Raw genomic sequence first — 20,604 nt, forward strand, 5'->3', positions numbered from 1 at the left:
TTATGTCGCCCTGTCTTTATGTTACCCTGTCTTTATGTTACCCTGTCTTTATGTCACCCTGTCTTTATGTCACCCTGTCTTTATGTCGCCCTGTCTTTATGTTACCCTGTCTTTATGTCACCCTGTCTTTATGTCACCCTGTCTTTATGTTACCCTGTCTTTATGTCACCCTGTCTTTATGTCGCCCTGTCTTTATGTTACCCTGTCTTTATGTCACCCTGTCTTTATGTCACCCTGTCTTTATGTTACCCTGTCTTTATGTCACCCTGTCTTTATGTCACCCTGTCTTTATGTTACCCTGTCTTTATGTTACCCTGTCTTTATGTCACCCTGTCTTTATGTCACCCTGTCTTTATGTCACCCTGTCTTTATGTTACTGTCTTTATGTTACCCTGTCTTTATGTTACCCTGTCTTTATGTCACCCTGTCTTTATGTCACCCTGTCTTTATGTTACTGTCTTTATGTTACCCTGTCTTTATGTCACCCTGTCTTTATGTCACCCTGTCTTTATGTTACTGTCTTTATGTTACCCTGTCTTTATGTCACCCTGTCTTTATGTTACCCTGTCTTTATGTTACCCTGTCTTTATGTCACCCTGTCTTTATGTTACCCTGTCTTTATGTCACCCTGTCTTTATGTCACCCTGTCTTTATGTTACTGTCTTTATGTTACCCTGTCTTTATGTCACCCTGTCTTTATGTCACCCTGTCTTTATGTTACTGTCTTTATGTTACCCTGTCTTTATGTCACCCTGTCTTTATGTTACCCTGTCTTTATGTCACCCTGTCTTTATGTTACCCTGTCTTTATGTTACCCTGTCTTTATGTTACCCTGTCTTTATGTCACCCTGTCTTTATGTTACCCTGTCTTTATGTTACCCTGTCTTTATGTTACTGTCTTTATGTCACCCTGTCTTTATGTTACTGTCTTTATGTCGCCCTGTCTTTATGTCACCCTGTCTTTATGTCACCCTGTCTTTATGTCACCCTGTCTTTATGTTACCCTGTCTTTATGTCACCCTGTCTTTATGTTACCCTGTCTTTATGTCACCCTGTCTTTATGTCACCCTGTCTTTATGTCACCCTGTCTTTATGTCACCCTGTCTTTATGTCACCCTGTCTTTATGTCACCCTGTCTTTATGTCACCCTGTCTTTATGTCACCCTGTCTTTATGTCACCCTGTCTTTATGTCACCCTGTCTTTATGTCACCCTGTCTTTATGTCACCCTGTCTTTATGTTACTGTCTTTATGTCACCCTGTCTTTATGTCGCCCTGTCTTTATGTCACCCTGTCTTTATGTCACCCTGTCTTTATGTTACCCTGTCTTTATGTCACCCTGTCTTTATGTCACCCTGTCTTTATGTCGCCCTGTCTTTATGTTACCCTGTCTTTATGTCACCCTGTCTTTATGTTACTGTCTTTATGTCACCCTGTCTTTATGTTACTGTCTTTATGTCACCCTGTCTTTATGTTACCCTGTCTTTATGTCACCCTGTCTTTATGTTACTGTCTTTATGTTACCCTGTCTTTATGTTACCCTGTCTTTATGTTACCCTGTCTTTATGTCACCCTGTCTTTATGTTACTGTCTTTATGTCACCCTGTCTTTATGTCACCCTGTCTTTATGTCACCCTGTCTTTATGTTACCCTGTCTTTATGTTACTGTCTTTATGTTACCCTGTCTTTATGTCACCCTGTCTTTATGTTACCCTGTCTTTATGTTACCCTGTCTTTATGTTACCCTGTCTTTATGTCACCCTGTCTTTATGTCACCCTGTCTTTATGTCACCCTGTCTTTATGTCACCCTGTCTTTATGTCACCCTGTCTTTATGTTACCCTGTCTTTATGTCACCCTGTCTTTATGTCACCCTGTCTTTATGTTACCCTGTCTTTATGTCACCCTGTCTTTATGTCACCCTGTCTTTATGTTACTGTCTTTATGTCACCCTGTCTTTATGTCACCCTGTCTTTATGTCACCCTGTCTTTATGTCGCCCTGTCTTTATGTCACCCTGTCTGTCTTTATGTTACCCTGTCTTTATGTCACCCTGTTTTTATGTCACCCTGTTTTTATGTCACCCTGTCTTTATGTTACCCTGTCTTTATGTCACCCTGTCTTTATGTCGCCCTGTCTTTATGTCACCCTGTCTGTCTTTATGTTACCCTGTCTTTATGTCACCCTGTTTTTATGTCACCCTGTTTTTATGTCACCCTGTCTTTATGTCGCCCTGTCTTTATGTCACCCTGTCTTTATGTCACCCTGTCTTTATGTCACCCTGTCTTTATGTCACCCTGTCTTTGTTACCCTGTCTTTATGTCACCCTGTCTTTATGTCACCCTGTCTTTATGTCACCCTGTCTTTATGTTACCCTGTCTTTATGTCACCCTGTCTTTATGTTACTGTCTTTATGTCACCCTGTCTTTATGTCACCCTGTCTTTATGTTACCCTGTCTTTGTTACCCTGTCTTTATGTCACCCTGTCTTTATGTTACCCTGTCTTTATGTCACCCTGTCTTTATGTTACCCTGTCTTTATGTCACCCTGTCTTTATGTCACCCTGTCTTTATGTCACCCTGTCTTTATGTCACCCTGTCTTTATGTCACCCTGTCTTTATGTCACCCTGTCTTTATGTCACCCTGTCTTTATGTCACCCTGTCTTTATGTCACCCTGTCTTTATGTCACCCTGTCTTTATGTTACCCTGTCTTTATGTTACCCTGTCTTTATGTCACCCTGTCTTTATGTTACCCTGTCTTTATGTCACCCTGTCTTTATGTCACCCTGTCTTTATGTCACCCTGTCTTTATGTCACCCTGTCTTTATGTTACCCTGTCTTTATGTCACCCTGTCTTTATGTCACCCTGTCTTTATGTCACCCTGTCTTTATGTCACCCTGTCTTTATGTCACCCTGTCTTTATGTCACCCTGTCTTTATGTCACCCTGTCTTTATGTCACCCTGTCTTTATGTCACCCTGTCTTTATGTCACCCTGTCTTTATGTCACCCTGTCTTTATGTCACCCTGTCTTTATGTCACCCAGCGGCAGCAGAGACGGAACACGACACGGAAAGAAAACACGGTGTCTCTGCCTTCTCAGAACGCTCCTCTTTCTCTTTCATCGTGAAAACCTTGTCTTTCCATCAAATGGTAAATGAGGCATTTTTATATATAACGCTTTTATCCAAAGCACTTTACAACTTATGCCTCACATTCACACACCGACGGCGGAGGCGACCATGCAAGGTGCCGACCTGCTTATCGGGAGCAATTAGGGGATTCTGTGTCTTGCTCAAGGACAATTCCTTGCCCGGGAGGAGCTGGAATCTAACCGGGAACCTTCTGATTACCAGACGACCACTCCCTACCTCTCGAGCCACCGTCGCCCCTCCCCCCCCCCCCCCCCCAGTCAACACTCCAGGAACAACGTCGTGGAGTCACACCTGCCAAGTGAGCAAAGGAGCTGGACATTAACCTCTTAAAGATGGAGTCACTTCCTGCCAAGTGAGGGCGAGGGAGCTGGACATTAACCTCTTAAAGATGGAGTCACTTCCTGCCAAGTGAGGGCGAGGGGGCTGGACATTAACCTCTTAAAGATGGAGTGACTTCCTGCCAAGTGAGGGCGAGGGAGCTGGACATTAACCTCTTAAAGATGGAGTCACTTCCTGCCAAGTGAGGGCGAGGGAGCTGGACATTAACCTCTTAAAGATGGAGTCACTTCCTGCCAAGTGAGGGCGAGGGAGCTGGACATTAACCTCTTAAAGATGGAGTCACTTCCTGCCAAGTGAGGGCGAGGGAGATTAGATTGTACTTTATTGTCATTATATTTGCATACAACGAGATCTGGGACTCAACTTAAGGTGCAGTAATAAAATCACACAAGTAATGAGAACCATAAAATACTATACAGAAACATTAAATACTATACAATAAGACAATGTTACAGTCCTGTACAATATACAAAATAACAACAATACACAAATAACAATCACAGTGTCAGACGGTAGTGGGTGGGTGTTGCACTGTGGATATTGCAGGATCAGGATGTTGCACATTGTGGGGGGAGGGGGAAGGTGAATTATTAGTGCTATTAATTATTAGAATTATTGAGTGTATTAACCTCTTAAAGACTCTTGAACACACACACAAACACACATGCACACACAAACACACGCACCTTGCACTGCACCTTAACAGGCACATACACTTTTATGCAAGACACTTTCTGTAAATAATTGACTATTTTATTTTATATTAAATTGTATCTCACTACTACGACTTAGTGTTACCATTCTTGTATTCATTGTTGTTGTTTACTAAACTGTGCACTGTGTTGAGTCTGAGCTCCAAACACAAACATTTCATTACCATTCATGATTTGATTAATATATCTGCATTATTTTTATCCCACTTTATGCTTTGCTCTTGCTGCTTGTTTTACACTGACTTTGTGTCTTATTTCTGCACTGATGTAAAGCACTTTGGACTGCAATCCCCTGCTGTATGAAAGGTGCTATACAAATAAAGTTATTATCTCCCAGCATGCACCACTGTTCTGCTCTCTCTCTCCCAGCATGCACCACTGTTCTGCTCTCTCTCTCCCAGCATGCACCACTGTTCTGCTCTCTCTCCCAGCATGCACCACTGTTCTGCTCCCTCTCTCCCCATGGTCTCCCAGCATGCACCACTGTTCTGCTCTCTCTCTCCCAGCATGCACCACTGTTCTGCTCTCTCTCCCCATGGTCTCCCAGCATGCACCACTGTTCTGCTCTCTCCAGCTCTCCACAGTCTCTAGTCAACTCACTCACTCTGGGAAAATGTCAGGCTTTTCTGGGGCGAAAATTTAGCAGCGTATTTATTCTTAGCTCAAAACACACAGAAAAGAGGGACAGAAAGGTCTGTGACATTATTCACACTGTGAAAGCGCAAACTCATTTCCAGAGTGTGGAAGAGAGAGAGGTTGAGTGTATGAGAGAGAGAGACTATGGAAGAGAGAGAGAGAGAGAGAGAGAGAGAGAGAGAGAGAAAGAGAGAGAGAGAGAGAGATTGAGTCTATGAGAGAGAGTAAGAAAGAGAGAGAGATTGAGTGTATGAGAGTGAGTATGAGAGAGATAGTATGGAAGAGAGAGTGAGAGATTGAGTGTATGAAAGAGTAAGAGAGAGTATGAAAGAGAGAGAGAGTAAGAAGGAGAGAGAGATAGTGTATGAGAGAGATAGAGTGTATGAGAGAGCGATAGAGTGTATGAGAGAGGGAGAAAGAGACAGAGATTGAATGTATGAGAGATAGATAGATTGAATGTATGAAAGAGAGAAAAAGATTGAATGTATGAGAGAGAGAGAGAGAGAGAGAGAGAGAGAGAGAGAGAGAGAGAGAGAGAGAGAGAGATTGAATGTATGAGAGAGAGTATGAAAGAGAGAGTATGAGAGAGAGAGAGAGAGAGAGAGAGAGAGAGAGAGTATAGGCCTTAGCACTCAATTTGCTCAGATCAGATTGCTTTTCTTTGGCTGTTGACATTATTTATTAAACGTGGCCAACATCAGATGCCAGTGTGAACCGGCCCCACGCTGAATGGACCTGCACGCTCAAGTGAACAAAAAAGATAAAAAAAATTTGACATAAAGTCGCATGAATGTTCAGATTGAGGTCGCATTGCAAAGAAATCTCACCTGTATCTGATTCAGGACCATGCACATTATTATGAAAGCGGCCCAAATCAGAATTAAACGGGTCAGATTGTGGCTCGTAACACAATGAATCTGATCTGTTCAGTCCACCATAGATTCACTCCCACTTAGGGCCCAATGCAGGGAGTGAAGAATATGAACCAAAATGCTGACTTTATATATTTTTTTAAACAATTCTAGGGTTTAAAAAAGAAAATCTTCGAACGAGCCCCCACTTGTTACGAGCTGGCTCAAGCTCGCAACAAGAAAGGGGAGACACAGGCACAATTTAAGAAATAACAAAATAATTAATTTAAATATACTAATTATCAGTAAGTAAGTAACGTTTATTTATATAGCACCTTTCACACACCAGGGTCACAAAGTGCTTCACATAGCAAAAACATCAATAAAATGCTAAAAGATAGCAGCATGGTAAAAGAAAAGAATTTAAAACGTGAAAGATCAGGAAAACCAAAACAGATAAAAAAGACATAAAAGATTTACACAGGGCATAATTCTAATACTAATTATCAGCCAATATGAATGAGTATCAGTGTGTAAGCAGTGTGTGGATGAGAATGTATGTGCAGCATGAATGAGAGAGAGAGATAGAGAAAGAGAGAGCGAGGGAGAGAGAGAGAGAGAGAGAGAGGAGAAGAGGAGAGAGAGAGAGAGAGAGAGAGAGAGAGAGAGAGAGAGAGAGAGAGAGAGAGAAAGAGAGAGAGAGGAGAGAGAGAAAGAGAGAGAGAGAGAGAAAGAGAGAGCGAGGGAGAGAGAGAGAGAGAGAGAGAGAGAGAGAGAGAGAGAGAGAGAGAGAGGAGAGAGAGAGAAAGAGAGAGAGAGGAGAGAGAGAAAGAGAGAGAGAGAGAGAGAGAGATAGAGGAGAGGAGAGCAGAGAGATAGGAGAGAGAGAAAGAGAGAGAGAGAGAAAGAGAGAGAGTGCAAGAGCGAGAAAGAAAGAAAAAGAAAGAGAGTGCAAGAGGGAGAGAGAGAGAGAGAGAGAGGTAGAGAATGGTGACGCCTTTATTAAATCCCCACCGACATTTATTCCAAACGTTAATTTCATTGCGCGATCAGAGGCTTTTCTGGGGGGGGGGGGGTGTGAAAAGAAGGAAGGAGGAACAAATCGCTTTCATGTTCCAGAGAGCGTTCCCCCCGGACGCACCGGGACGCCCCCCGCCCTAATTAAACCCCCCCTGTTGTATCTAAAAGCACGGGATGTAATTAGAACACTTAGTTCCATCTTAAACACAACCTCCCCTCGCGCCACTCTTTATTAATGGCCCATCTCAGACTCCGCCCTCTTCTCGTGGTCCAATTACAACCGCCGTTCAGCGAGTCCCTGAGTCGCCATGGCGATGACCACCACTGACCACCGCGCACGTAAACACACATATTATAGACATTGTTTATACAAACATACCGCGTTGCGAGCCCAATCGGCAATACCGACTGAGTCACGTGACTACAAAACATACCGCGTTCGAGCCAATCGGCAATACCGACTGAGTCACGTGACTACAAAACATACCGTGTTCGAGCCAATCGGCAATACCGACTGAGTCACGTGACTACAAAACATACCGTGTTCGAGCCAATCGGCAATACCGACTGAGTCACGTGACTACAAAACATACCGTGTTCGAGCCAATCAGCAATACCGACTGAGTCACGTGACTACAAAACATACCGCGTTCGAGCCAATCGGCAATACCGACTGAGTCACGTGGCTACAAACATACCGCGTTCGAGCCAATCAGCAATACCGACTGCGTCACGTGACTAAATTGCCCCAGAGCTGCGCGAGCTGCTGTACTAACGACGGGGGCTCTATGGAGAAACCATGACACTCCCCTGACTAAAAGTTGTTTCAAACGAAAACGGCTGGATGTCATTTTGCCAAATCAGCAGCACGGCTGTGAGTGTGATTCTTTCACCTTTTTACACGTCTAGCTTTGGCATGAATTGATTGTTTAGATCGCTAGCATGGCTAACAAATGCAAATATATTGTAGTCTGCCCCGTTGTTCTGACCAGGATTAAGTTCCTTTTCTGCTCCGGTGTCTGACGTATACAGAAAACAGGTCTATAGAACTCTTTGAAGCGTGATGCACGCAAGCAAGCACGCACACGCACACACACACATGCACGCAAGCACGCACACACACACACATGCACGCGCACACACACGCACGCACACACACACACACACACACATGCACACATGCACGCACACACACACACATGCACGCGCACACACACGCACGCACACACACACACGCACACACACACACACACATCTAACACTATAAGTTACTAACTTCACATGTGCAAAAAGAAAGCTACTATCTGTCTGTCACTTTCTGAACACATAACACTAATTCCTCTAAAGCCGAGTTCAAACGACATCATTATGATCCTGATTTTCCGGTCGCCGACCAAAAGCCCCGAAATCAAGAGGCGAGTCGGTGTTCGCTCTGCAGCACGTCGACGCTCGGCCTCTATGTGATAATTACATATCAAATGAGGACGGTTGTTTATCGTGCCATCAATCATTGGAATAACTGCCCACACTGAACATGAGTAAATTGAATAGCAAAAGTGTCTTTCAAGTACCACCTAAGAACGCACTACTTAAATATGTGAGCAGCAAATACTGTTCACGTTTGGGAGTGGAAATACCTACTGTAGGAATGTAATAATGAAATATTTACTCATGAATGTAATAACCTTTTCTGAAAATATTCATGTCTACCCATGAATGTAATAACCTTTTCTGAAAATATTCATGTCTACCCATGAATGTAATAACCTTTTCTGAAAATATTCATGTCTACCCATGAATGTAATAACCTTTTCTGAAAATATTCATGTCTACCCATGAATGTAATAACCTTTTCTGAAAATATTCATGTCTACCCATGAATGTAATAACCTTTTCTGAAAATATTCTGATGGTTATAAAGATGTCTACAATGTTTTACTGTTTTTAGATTATCATTGTTAATTAAGTGAATTGTGATTGTATCTCATGTATTGTTATTAAGGCTGTCATAGTTAACGTGGTATTAATGCGTTATCGCCCGATTCTATTAACGCCACTATTTCTTTGAACTCACGATTAACTTTTAAGAAAAAAAAAAAAAATTATTATTGTTATTATTATTTTAATTTTTTTTACTAGACTTCACTCAGGTGTATTATTGATGCTCTCATTGATACTATGTTTGTTGTGTGTGTGTGCGTGCGTGCGTGCGTGCGTGCGTGCGTGCGTGCGTGCGTGCGTGTGTGTGTGTGTGTGTGTGTATGTGTGTGTGTGTGTGTGTGTGTGTGTGTGTGTGTGTGTGTGTGTGTGTGTGTGTGTGTGTGTGTGTGTGTGTGTGTGTGTGTGCGTGCGTGCGAAATATATATAGAGAGAGAGGGGGGTGAGAGAGATGAGGAAGGGGAAAGAGAGAAAGAGAGCTGAGAGAGTGTGTGTGAGAGAGAGAGAGATTACTCAGCCCTTGTGTGGGTGAATGTAACAAGTTCCTAACGTTTTATTTCCACTATTATTTCAAGCACACTTTATTCATTGTTTTAAATTATTATTTTCTTTTAAGTTATTTTGTGCATCACTGTTTTGAATTTGATGCAAATTTGCAATGCATGAGGGTCATCCTTTTGTGTTAAATGGCTGCACAAAGCAAGCATTTGTTGACTCTCATGTTGATAAGAGTATTAAAACATGGAACTTAAAAAAGATCCGTTTAAGGTAGATAAAATAAAAAAATTCGATTAATTTGCGATTAATCGCGAGTTAACTATGGACAATCATGCGATTAATCGCGATTAAATATTTTAATCGATTGACAGCACTAATTGTTAATGTTTTGTGTTTTGTGTCGTCTTTCTGTGTGGACCCCAGGAAGACTAGCTCGCCACTTAGGTGGCAGCTAATGGGGATCCTTTTAAACAATAAACATATATTATACACTATTATATATCTACAGATATGTAAAAAGGATTATTTGCAGGTATGTACAGACAGATATATATATACACGGTAAGAATAAATATATACTGTATATACAGTATATACAGTATTAGTGTACATGCTATCATACAGAGTTATATGGGTTATATGCAGGTGTATAAGTAGGTATATAGAATGATTATATGCAGGTATATTCAGACAGATAATGGATATATATATATATATATATGCAGTCAATATAAATATATAAATGTGTATATACAGCACTATTGTACATGCCATCATACAGTTCTATGGGTAGACTATAGCAGGTAGTTAATACTGTTAAGATCGCTATGGTTACAGTGCTTTGATCACGCAGCAGGCTCTGTACTTCAGGGCCAACCTTGTATCTGTTCCTGTGTTCCTTTGTGCCGCAGTGTCCTCTGTGCTCCATTATCCCGTAGGTTGCCTCATTGTGCTTTAGTTAAATAACCGCATGTCTAGTGTCCCACTATTGTCCTCCTATATGCTATATTGTGCTACTCTATCCGTGTGTTGGCTTACTGTTGTCTTATTACCATGGGGCGACAGTGAGGCTCGGGAGGTAGAGCAGTCGTCTGGCAATCCGGAGGTTTCCGATTCCCGCTCCTCCCGGGCAGCGTGTCGATGTGTCCTTGAGCAAGACACCTATTAAGCCCTAATTGCTCCCGATGAGCAGGTTGTTGGCACCTTGCATGGTCGCCTCCGCCGTCGGTGTGTGAGTGTGTGAGTGAATGGGTAAAAATTAGAGCTGGGCCGTTAACGGTGTTAACGTGCTGCGTTAACGCTATACTAGTATCGCACGATAATATAATTAACGCATTAATCTAAAAAAAAATTAAAAAATCTTTTCTTTTCTTTTTCATTTTTTTTACATTTTTTTTTTTTTTACCTTTATTTACCCAGGGTAGGTTCGCTGAGCACAGATGCTCTTTTTCAGGAACGCCCTGCTTCACATTCACACAGTTCCATTCACACCTGGGAGCTGCCCAGTACAACCACAGTTGACACCATTGGCCACTGAGCAACTCCACTGGAGCAGTTGATTCAAGCCATGTCACATAGTTCAAGTTTGAAATGATTCTTTCTGTTTTGCTCCTGAGAGTGTGCTAGATACTGTACTGTACTGGTAATATTATTTATTTGTGTTAACTTCTGAATAAAACAACTTATTAAACACAAGTACATCTTATTGAACATTATTTTGATATTTCATTACCAATTATCATAGCAAAACAGCTTTTTCAAACAGTCTGTAATGCATTTTGGAAACGGGAGATGGGCTCATGGTGTAATGGGCCACCTGGCCTGAGAAACATAAGGAGGAAAGAAAAAGTAAGGACTTACTTCTGGTCATTATTTGGGTAGAACACACATATTTTGAATGCCTTCGGCAGGTTTTTTTTTTTTTTTTTTTAGCCATTTTAATCTAGATTAAATCCAGGATTGCAGATAGATTAATCTAGATTAAAAAAATTAATCTATGCCCACCTCTAGTAAAAATGTTGAGGAACAAATTGTAAAGCGCTTTGGATAAAAGCTGCTATATAAAAAAGCAGCCATTTGATTGTGCAGTCTTGTCCTGCTGTGCCTTTTTTGTATTATGAATGTTTTATGCTTTTGACTGTACAGCACTTTGGTTGGCTCTTGAGTTTTTAAACGTGCTTTATAAATAAATGACTTGGCTGCGGTCACAGCGGACGTCCTGTGTGTGTCAGGGGTTCTGTCTCCCATCTGGACCCATGGATGTCGACAGTCACATTTCACACGCAGGCTAAAAAGAGTTGCCACTTGCAAAACGTGCACAGAGGCTCGGGAGGTAGAGTGGTTGTCTGGTAATCGGAAGGTTCCAGGTTTGATTCTGGCTTCTCTCAGCAGCGTGTCGAAGTGCGCTTTGAGCAAGGCACTTAAAGGTGCTGTAAGTGTTTTTTTTTCTTTGTTGAAATAAGTGGACTACGTGTTAAAATAATATCTCTAGATTCTGACAGCCTTCACTGATGTACTGTATGTAGAGTGTTTGGTCAGCAACATGGGTCTCCCAGTCCCCCCGCTCTGCAGTAAACACTAAATCAATTGTCTGGTATCCCGTTCCCACTGTATCCAATCAGGAGAGAGAACTCCATACCGCATAAATGGTCTGACAAAAATAAGAAATAAAAACAAATAAGCAAATAAATTATGTGCTTGAAACAAGTAAAATAATCTGCCAACAAATTTAGCTTGACAAGATTTCTTGAAATACGTTTATATATATATATATATATATATATATATATATATATATATATATATATATATATATATATATATATATATATATATATATATTAAGGCTGTCAAATATATCGCGTTAATATCGCGTTAACTCCCGATTCTATTAATGCCACTAATTTTTTTAACTCAAGATTAACTAAAAAAAAAAAAAAAAAAAAAAAAAATTTTTACTAGACTTCACTCAGGTGTATTATTGATGCTCTCATTGATACTATGTTTGTTTCTGAAGTGTGTGTGTGAGTGTGTGTGTGTGTGTGTGTGTGTGTGTGTGTGTGTGTGTGTGTGTGTGTGTGTGTGTGTGTGTGTGTGTGTGTGTGTGTGTGTGTGTGTGTGTGTGTGTGTGTGTGTGTGTGTGTGTGTGTGTGTGTGTGAGATATAGAGAGAGAGGGGGGTGAGAGAGATGAGGAAGGGGCAAAAGAGAAAAAGAGCTGGGAGAGTGTGTGTGTGAGGGAGAGAGGGGGGTGTGTGATTAATCAGCCCTTGTGTGTGTGAATGTAACAAGTTCCTAACGTTTTCTTTCCCCTATTATTTCATGCACACTTTATTCATTGTTTTAAATTATTATTTTCTTTTAAGTTATTTTGTGCATCACTCTGTTTTGAATTTGATGCAAATTTGCAATGCATGAGGGTCATCCTTTTGTGTTAAATGGCTGCACAAAGCAAGCATTTGTTGACTCGCATGTTGATAAGAGTATTAAAACTTGGAACTTGAAAAAGATCTGTTTAAGGTATAAAAAAAAATTAAAAATAAAAATGCGATTAATTTGCGATTAATCGCGAGTTAACTATGGACAATCATGCGATTAATCGAGTTAAATATTTTAATCGTTTGACAGCACTAATATATATATATTATATATATATATATGTAGCAGTCTGGAAAATATGGTATATTATTCAGAACTGCTGACTGTGTTTATATCCCTTTTTGTACACAAAGACATTCTAACTAGTGTCATTGATTCACACGAACAATGACACAAACGTCCCTGTCCCAAGAGCATGTGAATACGGATCATAAATGACAGTATTGATTCATATTTTACAGTGCGTCTCCCCGTGTGACTGGCAGGCGGGACCAGCAGGGGGCAGTAGCAGGCAGAGAGTGGCGGAGAGAGCTGAGAGATGATAAAGAGAGGAGTGCAGCGGAAGTCGCTCTCTTCTCGGCAGTGAACTTGGCCACGAGAAGTCACGTCTAACGGGGGAGCTCTAGACAGCCCCGTTGCTGACGTTTATGCCGGAGTGCCCCGTGGAACAGAGACGGGTGATAGGAAGTACTGGCTAGTGGAGACGATATCCTAGCAGTACCAGTGTTATGATATTATGAACATTAAGTGCAGAGTCGGGCACTAAGAGTCGAGTTATACCTAGTTACAGTGAGCGGTATAAGTAGCGTGCGGCTAAGGATCACAGTAGCATTGCTCGTGTTATACCTAGTTACAGTGACGGTATAGTCTGCGTGCCAGAGACGTACGGGACATCCAAGCAGTCTGCCCGGGCGTCAACAGCTGTCTGCACCGGAGAGCAGCAGCACACCTGCTACAGGCTGCCTGCAGGACACGGGGAGTTCTTTACCACCAGCAGAGTTCGCCCAGCACCAGCTCAGCCAGCACTGCCTCTCTGCTATAGCTCCGCCTGCTAGCCCCTGCGGCGCGAGTGTTCGACGCCATCTTGCCTCCCGGACAACAGTGGAGTGACGAGGCGGCCATTTCGGATGAGTACAAACGAGCATTGATGCTCCCGACTCCATATACAGTATACAGTGTGGTGCTGCCCGCGGGCGAAGTTAACGTTGTTAACCACAGTTCAATAGGGGTACCCCAGACAATATATACCGGTATTAGCATAGGACTTTTGCAAGGTATTTTGTGGGCTCACTCTTTTATTTTATTCCTTTTCTTTGAGTGTGATAAGGCGTGTATTTCCTAAATAATTCCCGTTCTGTGAATCCCTTTATTCTCTTCCCTATGCTTCCCCCTTCCTTTCCCATATTCTCAACCGGGGACAGTAAGAGTGTAATTCCTTAAAGAAGGTGAATACTGTGGTCCGCCCAGACGTGGGCAGCGTTTAGTCTGGGTACCTGAGAGCACTTGGTGCCTGTGTGTGATACTGTAATTGACTTATGCTAATAATTCATGCCAGTAATTATTGTATGGATACCCATGGTGCAGTAATCACCAGCCGTAGCTTTGTTGTAACCAGGCTGAGTTACAATACAGTCATCCAGAGCGGGAGCACTGTGTGTGTCTTTCATTATTTCTAACCCTAACCCTAACCCTTTGCTACGGGTAATATATGTAATCGTAACCCCTTGCTATTCTACCTTTTCCATTGTAAGGGTTCTGGTCGTCTCACTAAGGGAGGGTACTGCTTGCGGGGGGAACCCAGTTATTTCTCTACCATCCGGTCAGTAGGTGTGGGAGGGAAAAAGGGGCAACTGTGGAGGGTGAGGGTGTGTTGGGGAGTACTGCGGACTACTCCAGAGAGAGGGAGGAAGACCAGAGTACCGGACCAGGTTTGTAAACCCTGGGCCTCATTCACCCCCACTACCAGCCTCCAGTTGACGCTCCGGACCCCAAAGACGGAGGTGCAGCTGGCCAGGGTGCTACTGTGTCTCGCTACCTATTGACCGCACCCCACAGTTCCCACGAAGCAGGGATAATCCACCCTGCTACATTTGGCGTCACGAACAGGATCAACATCCTACTCCACTCCCTTGTAAGTGACGACCCAGAGACCCGAGATGTCGGACAACGACACCCCGAAGCCCGATGCCAAAGCCGGGCCGTCCCGGGTGACGCAAGGAGGTGACTCGCCGCCCCCGCTCAAAGAGGAAGAGGGGGGAGCCGAGACGGTGCAGACCTTGACCGCCGAAGTGGAGTTCCTAAAGGGTCAACTCCAAGACCAGGCGGAAGCCCTAGACCACCAACACGAACAACTGGAGCAGGCCAGGCACAGAGAGTCGCGTGCCTTGGCCCAAGCCATGATCCAACAGCTTCCTCCAGCGCCCCTCCCAGTGGTGTACGTCCAACGAGAGCGGAAGTGCAGCGAATTTGGAGGGGGGAAAGAGAGAGGAGAGCCGCTGGTGGACGACTGGATCCGAGACATGAAGGTGCATTTTCGGAGCAGCAGAGTGCCCGGTGACGAACAGGCGGAGTTCGTACAGCAGCATCTAAAGGGCGCGGCTAAACGGACAGTGCGCTTCGTGCTAGAAGGGACCGCCCCGGAGCCGGACGCCGTGTTCCGGGTGCTGCAGGAGACGTACGGAGACAAGACCTCGGTCAGTGAACGCCTGAGAGAGTTCCTCGACCGCCGACAAGGAGATGGCGAGACCGTGAGGGAGTTTGCGTATGATCTACAGGAACAGATGCGTCGCATACAGGGCCGGGAACCCCAACGAGTCGCGGATCCTGCCGCCCGGCTGCAGGAGCAGTTTGTGGTAGGCCTGAAGGATGGGATGCTGCGACGGGAGATGAAGAAGTCCATAAAAGAGAACGGAGAGCAGACGTTTCTCGAATTGATGATGGCGGCGATAGACTGGTCGGAGGAGGAGATGGTCCTGCCCCCCAATAGGGGTGGCGCCCAGGCCCTGGTCCACGCCGCAGCCGCAGAAGGACGAGAGGCCCCGATGAGCGGAGACGCAATACAGGGAGCTTTTAAGCGGCTCTTCGCAGGGCAAGAGCGGCTGGACGCACGTCAGGAGCAACTCTTCCAGGCCGTCCAACAGACGCGGGACGCGACCCAGAGAGGCGGCCCCGGACGGCGACGCAGAGACGACGCGCCCGCCGCTAAGCGGGAACTGCCCCGCCGGGACGAAGAGGGCAGGTTGATTTGCTATGCCTGCAATCAGCCGGGCCACATCAGCAGGGAGTGCCCCCGCCACGCCAGCGAGCCCCACCCAGCCCCTGCCCCCACCCCCGAAGTTCCGGGCTCGTCAGGGGACCGACCCGGATCCCGAAGGGCAGTCAACGGCGTCGTAACCGGAGTCGCCGACTCGGCCGCAGGGGGCACTAAGACGCAAGACATGGGGGAATGTCTCACCTTAGACGTCCAGATTGACGGGGTCGAGACCTGCTGCCTCTTCGACACCGGCGCCGAAGTCACCACCATGACCGAAAGCCACTTCCGCAGACACTTCCCGCGGTCGCGGTTGACCCCCTCCAACTGGATCACTCTCTTCGCCGCCAACGGGTTGGAGATCCCAGTGGTGGGGTGTCTCTACGCCGAAGTGAAGTGCCTGGATATGACATTTCCGGGGAAATGCATATTCATACTAAAAGACGATCCAGGCCGAGTGGCCACAGGAGACGCTATCCCGGGACTTCTGGGCATGAACGTGCTCGGCGGGGTAGATGGCCTGTTCAAGGGGATCAAGGGGATGCGGCCGGCGAGCCGAAGACGTGTCGACGCGGGGAGCGTCGCCATCCGCCGTGTGGTCGCCGCCATGGCCCAGGAAGCCCGAGAGTGTATCGCCCCGGGAAGGATGGGGTACGTCAAAGTGGCCGGCAGGGAACCAGTGGTCATTCCCCCGCACAGCGAAGTGGTCGTCCCAGGCCGTTGTGAGACGACAGCGGGGATGCGGCGTCCCGTGATGATAGAGCACACGCCGAGGGCCAACCTGCCTCCCGGACTATTGGTGGCGAACGTGGTGGCATACGCCCGACAGGGGAGAGTGCCTGTGCGGGTGTTGAACCCGACCAACGTCGAGATGGTGCTCCGACCCCGGGCCAGGTTGGCAGAGATCCACTGCCCCCGTCAGGTACGGCCTAAGGAGAGAGTGACCGTGGAGGAAGTGGAAGGAGGCGTCCGAGTGACGGCGATTCAGACTCGGGACCACCCGCCAGAGGCGGAGCCGGACGGGAAGACCCGCGGGCTCGCCGTGGACGTACAGGCGAACCTGCAGGATCTCACACCGGCCCAAGTGAGTCGGCTGAATCAAGTATTGGAGAAACACAAGGCGGTGTTCTCCGTTGACGACGGGGACTATGGTTACACAACCACGGTCACACACTACGTTCCCACTGGTGACGCACACCCGGTCAAGCAACGGCACCGCCGAATACCGCCCCACGTGTTCCAAGAAGTAAAGAGACACGTGCAAGATCTGGTGGACCTGGGTGTCCTGGTAGAGAGCTGCAGTCCGTGGGCGTCACCAGCCGTGATCGTCATAAAGAAAGACGGCTCCGTGCGGTTCTGCTGCGATTACCGCCGCCTAAATAACGTGACACACCGGGATGCCTACCCCCTACCTCGTATCGAGGAGTCCCTAGACGCCTTGGGGCAGGCCAAGATCTTCTCCTCGCTCGATCTCACCGCCGGCTACTTCCAGGTGGCGGTGAAAGAGGAAGACCAAGAGAAGACGGCTGTCACGACGCCCTTCGGCCTCTACCAGTGGACTCGTATGCCCTTCGGACTGTGTAACGCACCAGCGACGTTCCAGCGGTTGATGACCGCCGTGCTGGGGGACCTGGCCTTCGACGTCCTACTCGTCTACCTAGACGACGTCTTGGTGTTCGCCAGCGACTTCGAGAGCCACTGTCAGAAGCTGGACCTGGTGTTTGGACGGCTTCGGGAGCATGGACTCAAACTCAAGCCCCGGAAGTGCTTCCTTCTGAAGACCGAAGTCAAGTTCCTGGGACACGTCGTCTCCGCGGCCGGCATACAGGTCGACACCGACAAAGTGAAGGCGTTGGAGGACTGGCCGGCGCCACGCTCAGCGAAGGAAGTGAGGCAGGTGATCGGGTTCCTGTCCTATTATCGGCGGTTCGTGCCCCACTTCGCCCAGGTGGCCCAGCCACTGCACGCCCTGATGGGGAAAGAAAAAAAGGGGTTCGCCAAGGGCCGGCCCGAGGCCTTCAAGTGGACGCCGCAGTGTCAGACGGCCTTCGATCATCTGCGGCAGTGCCTCTTGACACCCCCGGTGCTGGCCTACCCCGACCTCCAGCTCCCCTTCATAGTGACCACCGACGGGAGTTACTTGGGACTGGGAGCGGTACTCAGTCAGGAACAGGAGGGCGTGGAGCGAGTCATCGCCTTTGCGAGCCGAGGCCTGCGTGGGTCCGAAAGGAATGACCAAAATTATAGTGCGTTCAAGCTGGAACTCCTCGCCCTGAAGTGGGCGGTCACCGAGAAGTTCAGAGACCTCCTGATGTACGCCCAGTTCACCGTGATCACCGACCACAACCCGTTGAGACACCTCGGCACGGCCAACCTGGGAGCAGTGGAGCAGCGGTGGAACGCTCAGCTCGCGGAGTATGACTTCGTGGTGCACTACAAACCTGGTCGACTCAACCAGAACGCAGACGCTCTGTCTCGCATGCCGATGCGATCAGAACCTGAAGTGGAAGACACTGAGAAAGACTTCCTAATGATAGCCGCGGCTGGCACCCACACCCGTCAGGGTCTCCAAGAACGGGCCGTTCCATTGTCCGTCCCCGCCCCAGTCGCCCGCGAGGGCTACGTCATGGTCCCAGCGGAGGAAGTGCGGGCCCTGCTGTGCCCTGGGAGACCGACAGAGACGCGGGAGGTCTCGAGTGTCGGCGCACGACGGATAGCGGCACAGAAGGGGAACAGCGGATATGACTGGGCGGAAATGCGACAGCTCCAGGCGGACGATCCCGAGTTGGGTCCGGTGTGGCGGGCGGTGGCACAGGGGGTCCCCCCCACTAAAGTACAGCTGAAGGAAGGAGACCCGAAACTCCGCAAGTTATACGGGCAGTGGGAACGATTCCGTCTGCATCAGCAAGTGCTGTTTCGGCGCGTAAGCGATCCCCGGGATGGAGAGGAGGTTCTCCAGCTGGTGGTGCCCACAGCCCTGCGAAGGAGGATCTACGAGACCCAGCACGAAGACGCGGGACACTACGGGGGACAAGGGACGGTGGTCCTGATGAGGCGAGGTTACTACTGGATCGGAATGGCAGAAGAGGTGAAGCAATGGGTGAAGCAATGCAAGCGATGTGCATTAGCCCGCGACGTGTTCCCTAAAGCCCAGGCACAGATGACCTGCACTAACGTGACGGCACCCATGGAGGTCCTGGCCATGGACTTCACCGTGTTGGAGAGGTCGGTGGGTGGCTATGAGAATGTACTGGTGCTGACCGATATGTTCACCAGATTCACTATTGCCGTACCGACCAAAGACCAGACTGCGAAGACCACCGCCGCTGCCATCATCAAGTATTGGTTCGTGTACTACGGTTGCCCTGCCCGACTCCATGCTGATCAAGGGCGAAATTTCGAGTCGAGCGTCATCAAGGAGCTCTGCCGACTGTATGGGATTTCAAAGAGCCGCACCACGCCCTACCATCCCCAGGGGAATGGGCAGTGCGAGAGATTCAATCGGACAATGCACGACATGCTGCGTAGTCTGCCCGCAGAGAAGAAGCGGGACTGGAAGGAGCACCTACCCGAGTTGGTACTTACATACAATTGCCACGAGCACTCCTCCACTGGATACTCTCCCTTCTACCTGCTCTTCGGGAGGGACGCTAGGATGCCCCGAGATGTCCTAGGGGGCAGAGACGTCATTGAGGAGGGGGCGGCGGACCTAGATGAGTGGGTGCAGAGTCACCACGAGCGACTAAAGGCCGCCGCGGAGGCCGCTGAGGCCACGGCGAAGCAGGCATCCCATCGACGCAAGAGAATTTACGACAGGAAGAGCAGAGGTGCACTCCTGCGGGCCGGAGACCGGGTCCTGATACGCGACCACCGAATCCGGGGCCGTAATAAGATACAAGACAAGTGGGAGCCTACGTCATATGTGGTGGTTAAGCAGAGCCACGAAGGGACGCCCGTGTTCACGGTCAGGCCCGAAGCAGGGGGTCCAGAAAGGACCGTGCATCGAGACCAGCTCAAGACCTGTCCCTTCCCGGCTTCTGACCCGGAAGTGCGGGGGAGGGCCCCTCGACAGATCCCGGTGGCACCGCGGAGCTCGTCCGAATCAGACATCGGAGGTGCTTTCGGGCACCGGCGGGAACCACATCCTAGGGCGTGTAACCACCCCGGTCCCCTGCGGGACGCCCCTGAGGAGGCCGTAAGCGCCGAGTCAGAGGTGGAGTCGACCCCTTCAGGAGAGGAGGGGGAAGGCGGCGGAGACGGAGTCGAAGAGGAGGCCGCGGGCGGTCCATCGATGGCCCCGGAGGGTGAGGCCGTGGTCCAGGACCCGCCGACAGACACTGAGGAACCCGACACGGAATCGGAGGCGGGGGAGGTGGAACCCCCCAGAGTGGAGGCCGCTCGGCCCCAGAGGAGCACCAGAGGTCGGCTACCCGCTCGGTATCGCCAGGACTACGTGCTCAAGAGCGTGTTCGCGGAACAGTGTGTCCAACTCCTGAGGGAGTGTGTAAAACTGTTGGCATAATGTGTAATTGTCAACCGATGTGTGAAACTGTTGGTCTCAGGACCGTTTTCATGCATGCGTTTGTTTTTGTTGTTTTGTTGTTAACTTGCAGAGGACTTAGCAAGTTCAAAGTGGGGGGAAATGTAGCAGTCTGGAAAATATGGTATATTATTCAGAACTGCTGACTGTGTTTATATCCCTTTTTGTACACAAAGACATTCTAACTAGTGTCATTGATTCACACGAACAATGACACAAACGTCCCTGTCCCAAGAGCATGTGAATACGGATCATAAATGACAGTATTGATTCATATTTTACAGTGCGTCT

The sequence above is a fragment of the Notolepis coatsorum genome, assembly GCF_963971535.1.
Source record: "Notolepis coatsorum genome assembly, chromosome: 16".
Taxonomy (NCBI): Eukaryota; Metazoa; Chordata; class Actinopteri; order Aulopiformes; family Paralepididae; genus Notolepis; species Notolepis coatsorum.